The 15,432-nt window shown below is 40.0% G+C and overlaps 1 protein-coding gene across 4 annotated transcripts in view; it reads right to left on the bottom strand.

The window, feature by feature from the left end:
* Positions 1-15,432, bottom strand: part of KLHL32 (kelch like family member 32) — a 215,734-nt gene that overhangs the window by 199,804 nt on the left and 498 nt on the right. The gene's annotated exons all lie outside the window — the stretch shown is intronic.

Here is a 15,432-nt window from a genome sequence, read left to right as displayed (position 1 = left end):
TTCTGTAATTCGGCTTATTATCTGTTCTACCGGTTGGGAAGCTCTGCCTTCTCGGGGCTGCTTAAGCAGGGCTATAGTACGGTTCTGGGATTTCATGCAGTGGCATAGTAATGAGGTCTGGGCTGCAGGCTGCCTTTGGTCTCTGAGTCACCATGCATGCTTTATCTTGACCAACATCAAATTCAGTTGCCACTTTCACTCCTCTACATTTTGGATATCAGCAGTATTCCGCATCAGTAAATGCTCTCTCCTTCAATCACACCACTGCATTGGCTTCTAGGATTCCAGTCTCTCCTGGTTTTCTTCCTTCCTCTCTGGCTGCACTTGTTTTTTTCTCCTTTTTGCTTATCCCTCTCTACCTAATCATTAAGAGCTACAGTTCCTTGAGATTTAATTGATCTATTCTATCCCTAGGCAATTTCAATCTCAATCAAAAATCATATTATGGGTCCAATGTTTCTATGACCTCCAAACATACAATAACCTACTTGATATCTTCATTTCAACATCCTAAAGACAGTTCAAATTTAATATTGCCATAACCACACAGTTGTATGGATTAGTACTATAACCCATACAAACGGCACCAACATTAATGCAGTTGTATGGAATGTTACCTTCGCACTTGCAGTTGTATAGAATGAGACCTCCACCTATGCACATGTAGGAGTCATCAGATTTCTCTTCCCTCACCCTCAATATTCAATCCAGCACCAGGCCCTGAAAATTTTACCTCCTGAGTTGTCCTTAGTCAATTTCTCTCCTTCTCTATTCCCACCTCCCTAGGCTAAGCTACTTCTATGACCTTTGATCTGAACCACATCAATGGACTCCAGTGCCCTCCTATTCTGATTACTGTTCCCTGTAATCAGATCTCATCTTAGCCTTCCAGTTCCTGCCACTTCATCATTACAATCGTTCCTCAATGGCTTCTCGGCATTTCTGATAAAGATAGTATCTTTATAGGCCTGTGTGCAGTCCTTCTCTACCTGTCCTCCAGCACATTTCCCCCTTCACTGCCCTTGGTTCTCTGCACCCCACTGTACCTTGTTGACACTGCGTTTCCTCCTAGGATTTTTTCCCATTACTTGAAACACTCTCCAGCCTCTCCCTTTTGCCTCACTGACACCTCATATCCTTCAAACCCCCTTAGGGAAGGCTTCCTCATCAACCTCCAGAGCAGGTCAAAGCTCCCCACTTTATACTTTTAACAGTGCCATGAACCTCTCCTCATCAGCATTTATTTCTATTGTAATCTCACTCTTAATTGTGAGATCATGTGATAAATGCTTCCACTAGAGTGTCAGCTCAGAGATGACAAGTTCCTGACTGTCTTCCTCACCACTGACTCATCAGCCTTTGGCATAATGCCTGACACTTGACAGATGCCCAGTAACTGTGTGCCGAATAAGCATTCTTTACAGAGTAAAACAGTATTATTGAGAAAACTGGCAATGCTTTTATAAGCAAAAACACCAATGGCAGCTTTAAGAAGCAATAACAACACAGAATACATCGGTGTTTTCTAACTTTCATCCTGCAATGACAGAATGGCAGGAAGAGGGGAGGGGCGGGTCATGCAAGCCAATAAGGTGTGGCCCATGTCTCATAGCTGTTTGCTAGCTTTAGAGACTGAGTAATGGAAAATGTAGATGGTAGTCAAAAAAGACTGCCTACATTCACATCACCCTACACCCACAGAGCAGTAATCCTGGGAAGAAAGGCCTGCTGTCCTCAGTGAAAGGGGAGAAGCCATTAGCTTCCTGGGCCCTTGCAGTTCACTTTGGAATATCATAACAGTCAACAACAAAAACGTACACAATACTGGGGTTCAAAGAAATAAGTAAGTTTCCCAAGACCAAATAACTTGTATATGAAAGAACCGGGATTCAAGCTTAGGCCCGTCTATTTCCAAATCCATTTCATCTATGTATCCCCTGCTGCTGCTGCTGCTGCAGGAAGAAAGAAAGGAAGCTACAAGCAGCCAAAGCCCACTGGCTGTGGAGGAGGCCGGTGGCTGCTGAACAGTGTGGTCCACAGGCAGCCTTAACACCACTGGTCATCAGGGAGGACCAGAGCAGTCAGAAGCAGCAACAGGAGCACAGAGAATGCTGATGAGGTATCTGCAGGACATGAGAAGCATGTGGGAAGGTGGAGCCCGGAAGAGAAGGTGTCCACTGTGGGGCCCAGCCCTGCCCCAGTACCACCTGGCCAGGGACCCCAGGACCCTCTGGCAGGGAACAATAGGGAACCTAGTGGAACTGAAGTCTGGTCCTGATGCTGGTGAGTCTGAATCACACGTTTGGTTTTTTTTTCCACTATGGAATTATCTTGTAACTATAATTTCACTACGCTGGTGGCCAGAGACACCCTTGGTAAATATACAGCAAATTTGGAGCTGTGATACTTTGAGAATAACAGACTTAGGAAAACATATACAGATAAGTTACTGGATTTCTTCAAATAGTCAACTCCTAGGGGCTTTAAGGGTTTTTCTGTTTGTTTGTTTTAAATTATTCATTACTTGACAAAGAAGCTTAGGAATCAGAAATACACAACACTAAAGGTTGTCAAGGAATCAGTATTTCCTGAGAGTGTGTTTATTTAGAGTCTGAGAAACAGACACGGTTCACGTTGGGAAGAATTAGAAGGCAGATGGAGAAATGCTTTTTGAGACCAATCAAGCTGTGGGTATTCAAGGGTTGCCAGAAGTTTTTAGAAAGAAGAGTGACATGCTGGAAGCCACACCTCTAAAGATATTAGTGACAGCAGTCCCTAGGAAGGGATGGAAGGATAAAGAAAGTGGCACAGAGAAGCTGTAAGGAAACTGAAGGCAGAAGGGCAGCTGTGAGAATGGAGGGTAGAGGAGGACACGGGACGAAGTGGAAGGAGAGGCTGAGAGCCCCTGATGACTGAATATTGAGGCAGGAGTACACATTGATTCCATGTTCTCCTCCATAACTGAATGAAGAAATCATGGAATCATTCATTAATAGAAAACGTGTGAGGAGTCAGCTCATCTCCCTGAGCGGGACAGGGCAGTGGAGGCGCACCCAGAGAACCTCAGGATTGTTGCCTGACAGACACACATGGATGGAGCACAGGCACCCCTGCATCTCTCTCCCATTTCTGTCCAATTTCCCCATGTCCTGACACTAGTTATCGGCAAATAAGTTCACACGCACACAAGAAATATGGTAATATCCAAATTTAACACAAATATGCAGCTCCTCATCTTTTGGACCACACATACTAAGCACTAAGCAAATAAGACAAATACGCCAATGTCTAGAAAAGGCAAATGTATAGATGTAGAAGCACACCTGAGGTTACCTATGATGGAGAGGGGGTGGGGAATAACTGCAAATGGGCATGAGGGAACATTTTGGGGTGACAGAAATGTTCTAAAACTGGATTGTGTTGGTGGCTACAGAACGCTATACATTTGCTACAAACTACTGAACTGTACACACTTACAATGGGTGAACTTTAATGATATGTAAGTTTTCCCTCAGTAAAACTGTTTTTTTTTTAATCTATAAGGGCTGTGGGGGAAAAATACAGGGTAAGATGAATTGAGAGTGAAGGGGTTGGGGTGGTGGGCAGTTGCAATTTTAAGCACAGTGATCACAATGGACTTCATTGAGAAAGTGACATTTGAGCAAAGACCTGAAGGAGGTAAGACAGTGGGCCTGGGGGTAGGCAGGAGGCAGGGCATTCCAGGCTGAGGGTATTACCAACTGTGAGACACCAGTTCTAAGGCAGGAATGGGCAAGGCAATGGGAGATAAGAGAGGGATAGATGGTATATAGGGTCTGGTTCTTGGGATGGAAGCTGCTGCAGTTTTACGCAAAGAAATATAGCCTCATTCAGGTTTTAAAACAAAATTTTTGGCTGCTGTGTTGAGAAGAGTCTATAGGAGGCAAAGAAGACCTTCTGGGGATCTGCTGCAATGATTTCAGCAACAGGTAATGTTGACTGGGACAAGAATGGTAGTGGGAAGTGGTGACATATGGTCAGATTCTGGGTATACTTTGAAGGTAGAGCCAACAGAATTTTCCTGACTGTTTGGATGTAAGTTATGAGAGAAAGAAGCTAAGGATGTTTCCAAGGTTTGGGTGCTGAACAACCAAAAATGGAGAGGCTCTGGATGAGGTAGGCTTGAAGGAAAAAAAATTGTAAAGCATGTATAGGGAACTATGCTACTATGTTCTATGTGCCAAATCATTTCACATTCTTTGGGTGACTTTTTAAAAGGCTTCCTTCACTATAAGGTAGGTTTCCTTCCAATACATTCATTAGTCAAGATACTTTAGAGAAATGAACGGCCATGCAAAATGTAGACATGTCTATTTAAAATCCTGATTCTTAGCATTCTTTATCCTTAGTCATTGGATTGTGGAATATCTCATTTTCTTATAATTTCTTAATTATATTTCTAGTGACATTAGACTTAGCCTGCCTATAAAGGTCCTACTGCTGGCCCCAGCTGACCAACAAAAAGCACAGTGACACCAAAGGCAGTCAGTCACTCCTGAGTGATTTTCTTAAAGGGACAGGCTGAGCTGAGAAAAGGCCCAATCAATGTTGGGATACAGTAATAAAATCCATGTCCTATCACAGAGCAAATTCAAGAAGCACCACATAGAAGGACCAAAATTCAAGGCCAATCTCTCTTAAGATTTATTTCTCCTTAGGAGAAACTGTGAAGAGATGGAGTAGAAAAAGGTCATATTATTGTATAGAGATTTAAATAAATATGTACTGTCATTTCCTGATGTAAAATAGAGATTTTCCTTTCTTTTAATTCTAAATTTACATGTATTTGGTTCCTTCTTATTTATTCTGCACATTTGGTCACTGGACTTCTCTATGCAGTCATTATCATTAATACACAAGTTAGAAATACACATTAGACTCAGCAGCTGTGCCCAAGGCTATTACTCCCTATAATTTGACACAGATGGCCAAAAAGATGATTTTGGCTGGATGGCCCAATACTAACCACCTAATGAGGCTGCAAGTTCAAAATCAATTGATGATAGACGTGGTTTCACAGTTAGTGTTCCCTCTTTCCTCCCAGACCCCTCCTCTTTTCCTTGACAAAAAAGGCAGAAGAGTCCAACCAAAATCTAATTTGCCGAAGTTTCACAGACAGCATTTACCTTACTTTACAGGGGGGAAAAGGTAACTCAATAAAACAATTCTAGTCCTGAAATGGTCATTCTTCAGGTCAAAAGACTTTACCTTCAAGTCAAAAATATTATTAAGTATTAAAAAGTTTCCTGCAATAGGAATTAAGCAGGTTTGTACCTAACTCAACATCAGGGAAGCCATCACAATAGTCAATAATAATTAAATTACCACAGACAGGCAAACCTAAGTATGATGTCTGCCTTTCTCTCAGCTAGTCACACACCACAAAATGAATTCTCTTAAAATCACAATTAAGCAACATCCTATCATGCATAACCTTGATCATTTTTGTAGATGTTGGCAATTTATTTATGCCTTCCAAGTTGTCTAACGGCAAGGTTTCTTTTTCTTCTTATCTGTATACTGGTGCTTAACAATTGCATATCTCCTCAAAATGCCTAATATTCAAAAGCACATTTTGAACCCTCGCAAAAATAAAGATCAAGCTACAATTTGAAACGGTAGCCTCTCTGCTCCTCATATTGTGCTATATCCATACTATCCTGCAGCAGTTCACGACTAACCTGTTAATCAATGACTCATAAGATTTTATCCACAGTGGAAATGGCATTCTCCAGTTGGCTTACATAATGCCATGTAATCACTATCAATGCTCTAAATCTAAAAAGATATAAAATTAAAAAGTATCTAGTTTTATCTTATGCAGAAATGTATGTTATTAATCAACTGAGCTACCATATGGACAACTATGAGGATATTAGCTGCTGTCTGCAGCAATCCGCCTAATTAGTTATACACAAATTTTAGTAGAAAATGATAACCTCTGTTTCAGTAGTAAAGATGTTAATCACACATCAAGACTTCTACCCAGACAGGGCACCTGGTTGGTAGAGAATTGTTTGTGTTGTTTAAATGTCCACTGAGTATCTGGAGAGCACTGACATCAGAACTGATTTAACTTGCTATTTTTTGTTGTTGTTAAGTGTGAATGACAAGAAAGCTGAGGCCCAGATCCAGATGGCCTGGCTGGTCCTCGGAAGGTAGGAATAAGAAGCAGAGTGTGAGCAGCTCACTGCACTCTAGACCACATCTCCCAAAGTAGACCTATCACCATAATTACTCAATGGGAGTTTCTTAATACACAAATGACTCAGTACTAATGCAGATTCTCACACAGTAAGTATAGAAGATCCAGTAATCTATATTTTTGAAACAACCTCAGTTCATTCTGAGGACCAGCCTTGTTGCAAACCTCTAGAGTGCACGTATTTGCAGGACAGTGGTAAATATATGATTTTCTGACGCAAGGTCCTACAATGCCCAATCAAAAGCAATATCAGAGCACTCTTAATACAAACAAAGCACTTAACATATCTAATTTTATCTCATAGATGACAATGTGAGAAAAGTGAGATTATTTGTGTTATCCCAATTTATACAGAAGGAGACTTAGGCACAGAGTTCTGAAGTCAAGGTCACTCCTTACAGAGTGAAAACTCAAGGAAACTGATTCCACATGCTTTTGCTCTCCCAATCCACTTACTGTGTCAACCCCTAGCCTAACTGTAATCCACAGAAGCAATAACAGTGAGAGATTTTCAGTACTGATCTGTGACTCAAGCCACCATAAGTGAGTGCTGCCTAAAGAAAAGGCCTTATTAACCCTGGCACTGTCTTTAGGAGGTCTCAAAACTGGCCAAGGAGGGACACGTGGCTGGCTCCTGGGAGATGACCCTCTGTCCCAGCTGAGATACTGGTGGGTGCTATGCCACCACGTAGAAAAACTCTCTCCTGAAACTGTCAATATGCTTCCATCCCTGAGGTCAACCATGAGGCCCCAGATACAAAGGGGAGATGAATCACATCTAAGAACTAAGGAAGTTCTTGAGAGCAATGATAGCCTGTGTTTCTTAAACATCTTGGTCAACAGTTGGCCACTGATGTGAAGGGCTCACTTAATGTTGAGAGTCAAGAAGTCCTCTTCCAACCTTGCCTTGTCCCTGCATCCAACAAAGGAGTCTTACACCAATAGCTGCTGACTGAGGCACTCTAAGTTTCCACATGAACAAAGAATGGATGGCAACAGAATTCTGAAGCAATCACAGGATATAAATCTCCCAAAAGAGGTCCAAGTAGAGGAAGCAGAATTCCAAGAATACAGTGCCCAAAAGGAAAAATTCAGTAATCAAGGCACATGTTTTGAGGGGTATGGGAATTTCATCCCTCACTGGGTCCAGGAGTAAAATATGTTGTTGTTTTCAAAGGCGTTATGTCGGGGTGATGCTCCTGCACAGATAAACCATGTAACTAATTCCTCCTGTCCTAATTCCATGCTAGTGAAATCCTTAACCACTAAACCCTTAACCACTAGGAAAATAATGTGCTGGTCAAAGAATTCCACCCACATCTGCAAACCCCTTGGCAGTTACATATACAGAATATATTAATATTTGATGTTAAAGTAATTAACAAAATGTAATGACAATAATTAATTGCAGGCTTCTGATGGGTAACATTGATAAAAACAGCATGAAACACAGAAATCAAAAATTGGCAACTTGGTAAGGTACAGTGGCTCAGATCTATAATTCCAGCACTTTGGAAGGCCAAGATGGAAGAATTGCTTGAGCCCAGGAGCTCAAGACCAGCCAGGAAAACATAGTGAGACACCTATCTCTACAAAAAAATTTTTAAAAATTAGCTGGGCGTGGTGATACACACCTATCAACTACATGGGAGACTGAGGTGGTAGGATTGCTTGAGCCCAGGAGATTTAAGGCTGCAATGAGCTGACTATACCACTGCACTCCAGCCTGGGTGACAGAGGGAGAATCTGTCTCAAAAAAAAAGGGGGGAAGAAATTGACAACTTTGTGAAACAGTACAAGGTGAGAGAAGGGAAACATCAGAAAACCCTACAGATGACACTAAGACTCACAAATCTTAGGGATTTCAGAAAAAAGTCAAGTTAAATGCTGTATAGAAAGGCCTAAGGGCTGTGCATGAGTTTCTTAAATGACTTTTGCTCTATTAGGAGGCCCCATCTGTAGGCGATCTTGAATACCAAGAAATGATAAATAGCTTTGGCCCAAAGCTAAAGAAGATAAGCTATGGCAAAATTAAATCAGATTGTAGGTAATTAATGTTTTCATGGAAAAAAAAAACATTGATTCCATATTCCTTTAGGCTTTGAAATCTCAAAAAAAACAAAAAACAAAAAAAACAAAAAAACCCAGTCAGTTCTATCAGCTCAAGGACATCAGGCTAGGAAAGACTAGTGAATCTTTACACAGCCAAAGGGGCATCTGATTACATCTACACCACCGCCTATCACAAAACAGCATTTTTTTTAAAAGAAAGTGTCCTTTCAGAAAATGTCAAGCAGAGTAGATGAGGAAACAAGTGAACAAGAGACTCTATCAAAATAAATCTCCTCCACTCAGATATCCATATTAATTATGAACCTAAATTTCCAAAATAATAACCATAACTATTGCTTGGGGAGTAGTTTAGAATAAACTGGTATCTTCACATTTAGAGTAGGCTTTTTATCATAGTGATTTGTAACTTTGCTGGTCTGTGAATGTGATGCAGACACAAGACCTGGCACTGATGTCATCTCGGCTACCATATTTTTCAGCTGAGAATCTACACCTCACTATAATCAATCTCCATTATGAAACACTTTTTACCATATTCTTTTCTGGAGCGATAAAGAAATGAGTAAAGGATTTTCTGTTTTTAACAATCACAGAACTTGTCTTTCTTATTTTAGGTGTCTCAAGTAATGTTACCAACTAGTAAAAATGCATCTGAATTATGAAATTGCACTATATCTTTAGAAATGCTGAAATATATAAATATATGCATACATCCATACCAGGTATAAGCAGAGCACATTTAAAACAAGAAAAAGTATTTTAAGGACGGGCTTTCTTAATCCATTGTATGATGAAAACAAAGCTTAGCTCGGTCTACAGGATCCTATGATATACTGCTCAGGCTAATTTCCTACAAGTGTGGTAGGTTGCTAGCGGTTCCTGCTGCTGTCTAGGTTCTCTTTAAGCCCATGAGCTGGAGGGTGACTTTGAAAAGAGTCAGCCCATACTAACCTCATGTGCACTCCTGGGTCATCAGAAATCCACATGATATTTCAACACAGAAGAAGGAGTTGCTGGTGGGAACAGAGAATGAGTGAGGTCGTGGTGCAGAGAAAAAGAAAAAAACATAGATTTAACTAGAAAGTATTCTGTTCGGGAAGATTTTAATCCTATGTGACTTGAAAGAGAATTTGAGGAGTGTTTTTTTTTTTTTTATCCTGGTGAGCTTTTGACCTTTTCATAAAATTTACATAATTCAGCATGAAGGGAAACTTCTAGTTGTCAAGAAAGATGTGGGCTCTAGAAATTAACCTTGCAGAAAGGCTAGGAGGTCTGTACCCACCAGGTACTTGATGCTGCCACTATTAATTCTACAGAGAACACAAGGGGCAGCTCTGTGCTTTTTGCAGATGTGGACCCCTGAAGAGATCCTATGATAGAGCCCAGAGAGCTGCCTGGGTAGGAGGAAAATGACTGACCCTCCCTCCTTTTCCTTGTGACCAGGCCAATGCTCCAGGAACTGCATAAAAGAGGGAACAGTGGCTTGTCAGAGAGAAAAGACAGGACTGAGTCCAAGCTATGCATCCCTCTCCCTGGGAGAGCCCACCTAAGCAGTGTACTGCATCACTAAAAGCTCCATAGCATAATGAGGGTAGCTGCGCTGCAAGGTTGGCACACCAGATTAAAACATTTTATATGGCTCAGGAAATTTAAATGAATTCCACCATCATTTTGAGGAAGGCAAAGGAGTGGGGAAAGGGGAGGCAAAGGGAAGGAATTAATAAGTACTGGATATTATGACACACCAACAATGTGCTAGATGTTTCTATGCATTTCTTATTTAATCTTAAAACAACTCCATAATCTAGGTAACATAATTCCCATTTTACAGATGAGGAAAATGAGAGCTAGAGGGGATATGTAACTGGACTGTGAGTCACAGAACCAAGAAGTATCAGATTTAGTATTCAAATCCAGGCTCCAAGGCTCAGGTTCTTCTGGTTGTGCCATGCTACCTTGCACTTTCAATTGTAGAACTAAAAATCATAAATAATAAGGTTTCTAAGTAATGATTTTAAATGAGGTATCAGAACTTGTGTCATAAAAAATTGCAAAATGCCTCCTCCACTGCTCTATTGTCTGTGCCATTAGCATCAAATATGTTCTCACTGAAGCAATCAGCTAGGATGGGACTTCTTTTTCCATCAATATCTTGTGTAACAAACGGGTTGTATCATCTGGGTGGGGAAGGGAGGGGGTAGCCCTGCTTCTAAGTAACTGGTACTGGCTTATCTGGCATGGAAAGTAGAATACATTATGCCTCAAATAAACATGTAGGAAAATGTTGTCAAGAGTCCATGAAAACTGCCAAAGACATTTCTTCTTCATTTAAAAATTATCAGGTTGGTGACTCCAACCTTGCAAGGGAAGAAGCTATTTTAGACAAATTTACAGCTTTCAATGCTTTTTGCCATATGTGGAACTAATCTGACTCCAAGTCAAGTCTGCAAAACTGTTTTTTTTTCCTACATAGTTCGTTTAAAAATCTCACCAAAACTTATAGTGCCATATGTCAAAATCAAGTTAAATTAAATACATTAATGCATTGCAATGTGTATACGAAATAGGGAAAGAACAAAAGAAATATGAAGAAAGTTGAGCGCTCCACATTGCTCAGCTCCTCTTAGGTAAAGATCTTGACAAGAAAGGCCTAGGAATGAAGGTTCTGATTAGAAATGCCAGGAAAAAGGTGAACAAAATGAATTCCATTTACTAATTCCCAACAAGAGAGAAAGTAAAATGTTCTAGGATAAATTCTTAAGTTCTACTCTACAAATTGGAAAACAATTCTGAAATAATAAGCAGTCATATAAGCAGAGAAGGGAAGTAAGACACTGCCTGACACAGAGACATAGCCACATCTATCTCTGCTGTCACCAAAAAGCCCCTTGCTTATTAAGAAAGGTGGGCTCCTTACAGTATCATTTTTTCATAATATTTTCCATTACTTGCCAAATATATCTGTGAAGAGCAAATCATCATATTGGCTTATATTGTATTTGATAGGAATTAAAATCCCTCCAACTTTAAAGTAAATTCCTGTCATGACAAATATTCCCAGTGCTAGACTCTAGCTATGATGCCTTCTATTTTATTTCATCCTGTTACCTTGTGCTGAACATTCTAACAGGTAGCTCTCCCACCCAGTCACTGAAGATCTAGTACTTAAATGCAAGTCTAACTCCCACTCGCTTGTCACATTTCTTTCATTTCTCTACTGATATAATAAATAAAAACATTGACCCAACCAGGATCAAGATTATAGTACATTTATCTGTCACCAAAGCCTTCTGTCTAGATTTGAGTACAGCTTTTCAAATGGTTTACAGCCCACATTTTTCCTTTACTTGTCCCAAACATATGAGACTTCATCAAAAGTACATGCAACCTTAAAATCTGTATCTGTAAGAGCCTCCTTAGCTTCCAAGTCTCTAACTCTACTAGAAAAAAAATGATTACATCTTTTATCATCTAATTTGCCAGGATCTTTTCCCATTTTTGAAAATCCATATATTTATCCACTCCAAATGAATTCATACAAAATATGTGTATGCTTTTTCTATAGAAAAGTGATAATCATGAGAGGAAGTTATGTACCAGCCATCGGACATTAAAAATATAGACACATCATCATGGTTTATGGGTATTTATTGTGTGCCAGTCTCTGTATAGAGAATATATTACTCGGTTTGTCCCTTGCCTTTAGGTTCAGTCTTTAGAAGAATCAGTACTACATTCTCCAGATTATCCTCTATGGCTACAACTCCTCTCCTAGTCTCCTTCCCGAATTTGTCTTCCTCCATCCCCTCCCACCCATCTGCAGTTGCATCTTCTGCTGCACTCCATCTTCCAGACCATAGTTCTTCCATAGCTTTCATCACTCGCTCAGCTACAGTAAGCTCATCAATATCAGGTATCACTAGCATCATCCTCTTAACCCACATTTCCAACAGACTGTCTGGTGGAGACTCCCATCTTTCAATAGCTATAAGGATTTTCATTTAATATAATCATACCCAGCCATCAAGTTCCAGCACTAATCCCCCTGCTACCTAGGGACTGACCTGATCTCCACAATCAGGACACTTAAAATTTTTTCCCTGTGTCTGAGCTTCTATGGAATCTTATATTTTCATTGTAACATTTAACACATAACTCCCTCAAAATCACAATTATGTACATGTCTATAACCTGCATTAGGTAACAGTTAAGAAGAAGGAATGTGAAGAGAGAAGAGCAGCTGAGGTTGCAAGATTTCTTTCATTGCTCCAATTGGACTTTGCAGTCTTAGATTCTCCATCTGTAAAATGGAAATAAGATGCCCACTTTACAGAGTCATTGTGAAGCCAGTATGGAAGTAGCTTGCTCACAGAAGAGCCCGAAAACTGGACGCTGCCAGGAGCAGTGTGTTTGCTCTGAATCATTGAGGGCAGAGACGGTATCTCCACACACTCAGCCAGGACTTTGTTAGAACATTACTAACACACACCTGCACAGCTCCTTACTAGGGGTGCAACATATTTCCATGAAAGGAAAACTGAAATGGCTTTATTTACTGTTAAGGCATCTTTCTAGAGGGGGATTTTGGAATAAGAGAACCATTAGAAGTCGCTGTTCAAATCTTTTGGCTTTTCCTTTTAACTACACCTCTCTGGATCCACCAAAGAGACAATGTAAATAAAATGACACTCCTCTCTGACTACTTACCTACTTCAGTGAAGTCCACTAGCATCTCTATAGCTCTAGGAGAAACATGAGAAAATGGCAGCTTCTCAAAATGTATTTACCTCACTACAAGATTGTTATTTAAGGAGTAAACATTTTATATACCAGGGTGCTAGGATTTAATGTCTCTGAGTTCCCACTTATGTTTTCATTCCTTTGGCATCTTGCAGTATTCAGTGGTGGGTTTTACCTAACACTTTAATCAGACATTTTCATTAAAGGCTCAGGATGCTCTATTTGCTGACCAACCCTACGTCTTCCTATAACAAGCACTCAACTGAGTTTTTCTCCACTTCTTGGCCTTATGGCAAGAAAAAACACATTAAGCCAGGAACATAAGTTCTAAACTATATATGCTTTTGTTTCACCAGATTCAAAAATTCCTATTTTGGAGCACTTCATGCTCTTTTATTTTCTGAGATATAAGACAGAGATCTAGGAAACCTCAAAAAATTTTTGAACCTGTTTATTGAAGAACAAAGGTAGCGCATTTATTAGACTTTAATATTGAAATAAAAAACTGATCACTCACAGTGATGGATGTATTTGTTCACATGAGTATTTTGTTAGAGAATAATAACTTACAATTGAGTGAGACCTCAGTAGTTATGGGTTGCTAACTAGCAGGCCACAGGCCAGATGTGACCCAGATACATTTTTTAATGTGGTCCTTACAGTTTTTAAAATTAAGGATACCTCATAAAAAAAATCCAGAAGCTTCTGTTTTCCTTAAAAAACTGTCATGTTTTAGAGCCTGGACAGTAACAATCAGCTACAGTGGAGTGGGAGCTGCCTCCTTTACAGTGGTTTGCAAGTTCCAGAGGCCACAGTTCACACTCCACTCCATACCCTCTCTCCCACGTGTCTTCTCTAGGCCTGCTCCACTCCTTTATCTCACTTGTCAGATCCCTGCACACATCTGAAACGCACACACAACTTTTTTTTAAAGGCAAGGAGACTGGATCCAGAAAGGGCTTCCCCATTCACTAGCTGTGACCTTCAGCAAGGTTTGAGTCTTGGGTTCCTCAGCTTTAAATGGAAGGTAATTTATTGGCCTCAAAGGGTTGTTGTGAGGATTAAAAAAGAAGCATATGAAAAGTGCTTTCTACACTGTAATGTAAAATGTTTGTCATCATCATTCATCTCCCAAAGCTCTGTGAGTTGCATAAATCCCTTCTATCTACCTCTGTCATTATTTGGCGTACTTGCTCCTCACATTATTTATTACACTCTCTGTGACAGAGTTTAAAATCTAAATTACAAGAATTTGACTTATTTCCTCGGGTCATTTAACAAGAAGTAGAAAAGATGAACAAATATCAAAGGAAAACAAAATGAGTTCTTGAATGCCAGTGGATCTTTACTGGGCCATTTGTTTGTGATGGAGGCATGAAATTCGTGCAAAGTGTAATTACTGGATTGCTGATGCCTTCAAGTACTATGTTACAAGTTCACCCAATAGACACCTGAAACCTCAAAACAAAACAAAACTGACAGCCCAGGTATTAGGCTGACCTCTTCCATTGGCCTATCAGTGTTCCAGTAGAGGACCCAGTCCCATCAGAAAAAAAAAACAAAAAACAAAAACAACTGCACTTTCATATAAGCTCTAGTAAGCCATGGCACACATTTTATATCTATCTCTATATGTGTATAGAGATAGACAGACCTAAAAATAATCAATAAGAGATTAAAAAAAAACAGAATCTTCTCAGAAATGAGCAGAGGTGCAAAAACTGCGCTTCAATACTGATGCAGGGGATATAAAAATGCTAGCAAAAATGTATGTCATGAATGCTACCTTCTTACGTTACGAATTCACAAACATGTATTCCTGTTCTGGTCAATTTAGAATAGAAGCTCATCCTTGTGTGGGGAACTACAATTAAATCATCTGCTTTTAATTTAAAATAATCACAACTAAGTGAACTGCAAAATAAAACTGGAAATAGAGGGGAAGAAGGGATCTAAACTGGAGTCAGCTTTCTTTATAAAATCACCAAAATGGGAGTAAATTATGATTCAAGACACAATCCGTTGAAAAATTCATCTGACGAATCCTTTTTAAAGCATACCATATAGTGCAATTACGGCTTTTCTTGAAGTTGAATGAAACCGCCACCTGAATACAGATTAACAAATGCCAAATTACGACAAGGTCCTCAGTGTATATTTTATTTTAAATATCAAAATAATTAACGGCATCATTTAAGAAACCAGTTCTTTCAATAGATGTCCCAGGGCTGATGTTTAAGCAAGTCTCCTTGGCAACCAAGGAGCACAGTACATATTGGGCTCGGGGGGAGGGAAGAAAGGGGGAGCGACTCCAGGGCTGGCAGCATAAGTAACCTGAGTAGTGGCTGCTCCCGTTAGACGACACGGGCAGAGGC

This window comes from Pongo abelii, chromosome 5 (genome assembly GCF_028885655.2).
Source record: "Pongo abelii isolate AG06213 chromosome 5, NHGRI_mPonAbe1-v2.0_pri, whole genome shotgun sequence".
NCBI classification, from domain to species: Eukaryota; Metazoa; Chordata; class Mammalia; order Primates; family Hominidae; genus Pongo; species Pongo abelii.
Note: the sequence above shows the minus strand (reverse complement) of the source record. Positions and strands in the feature narration are given on the sequence as shown.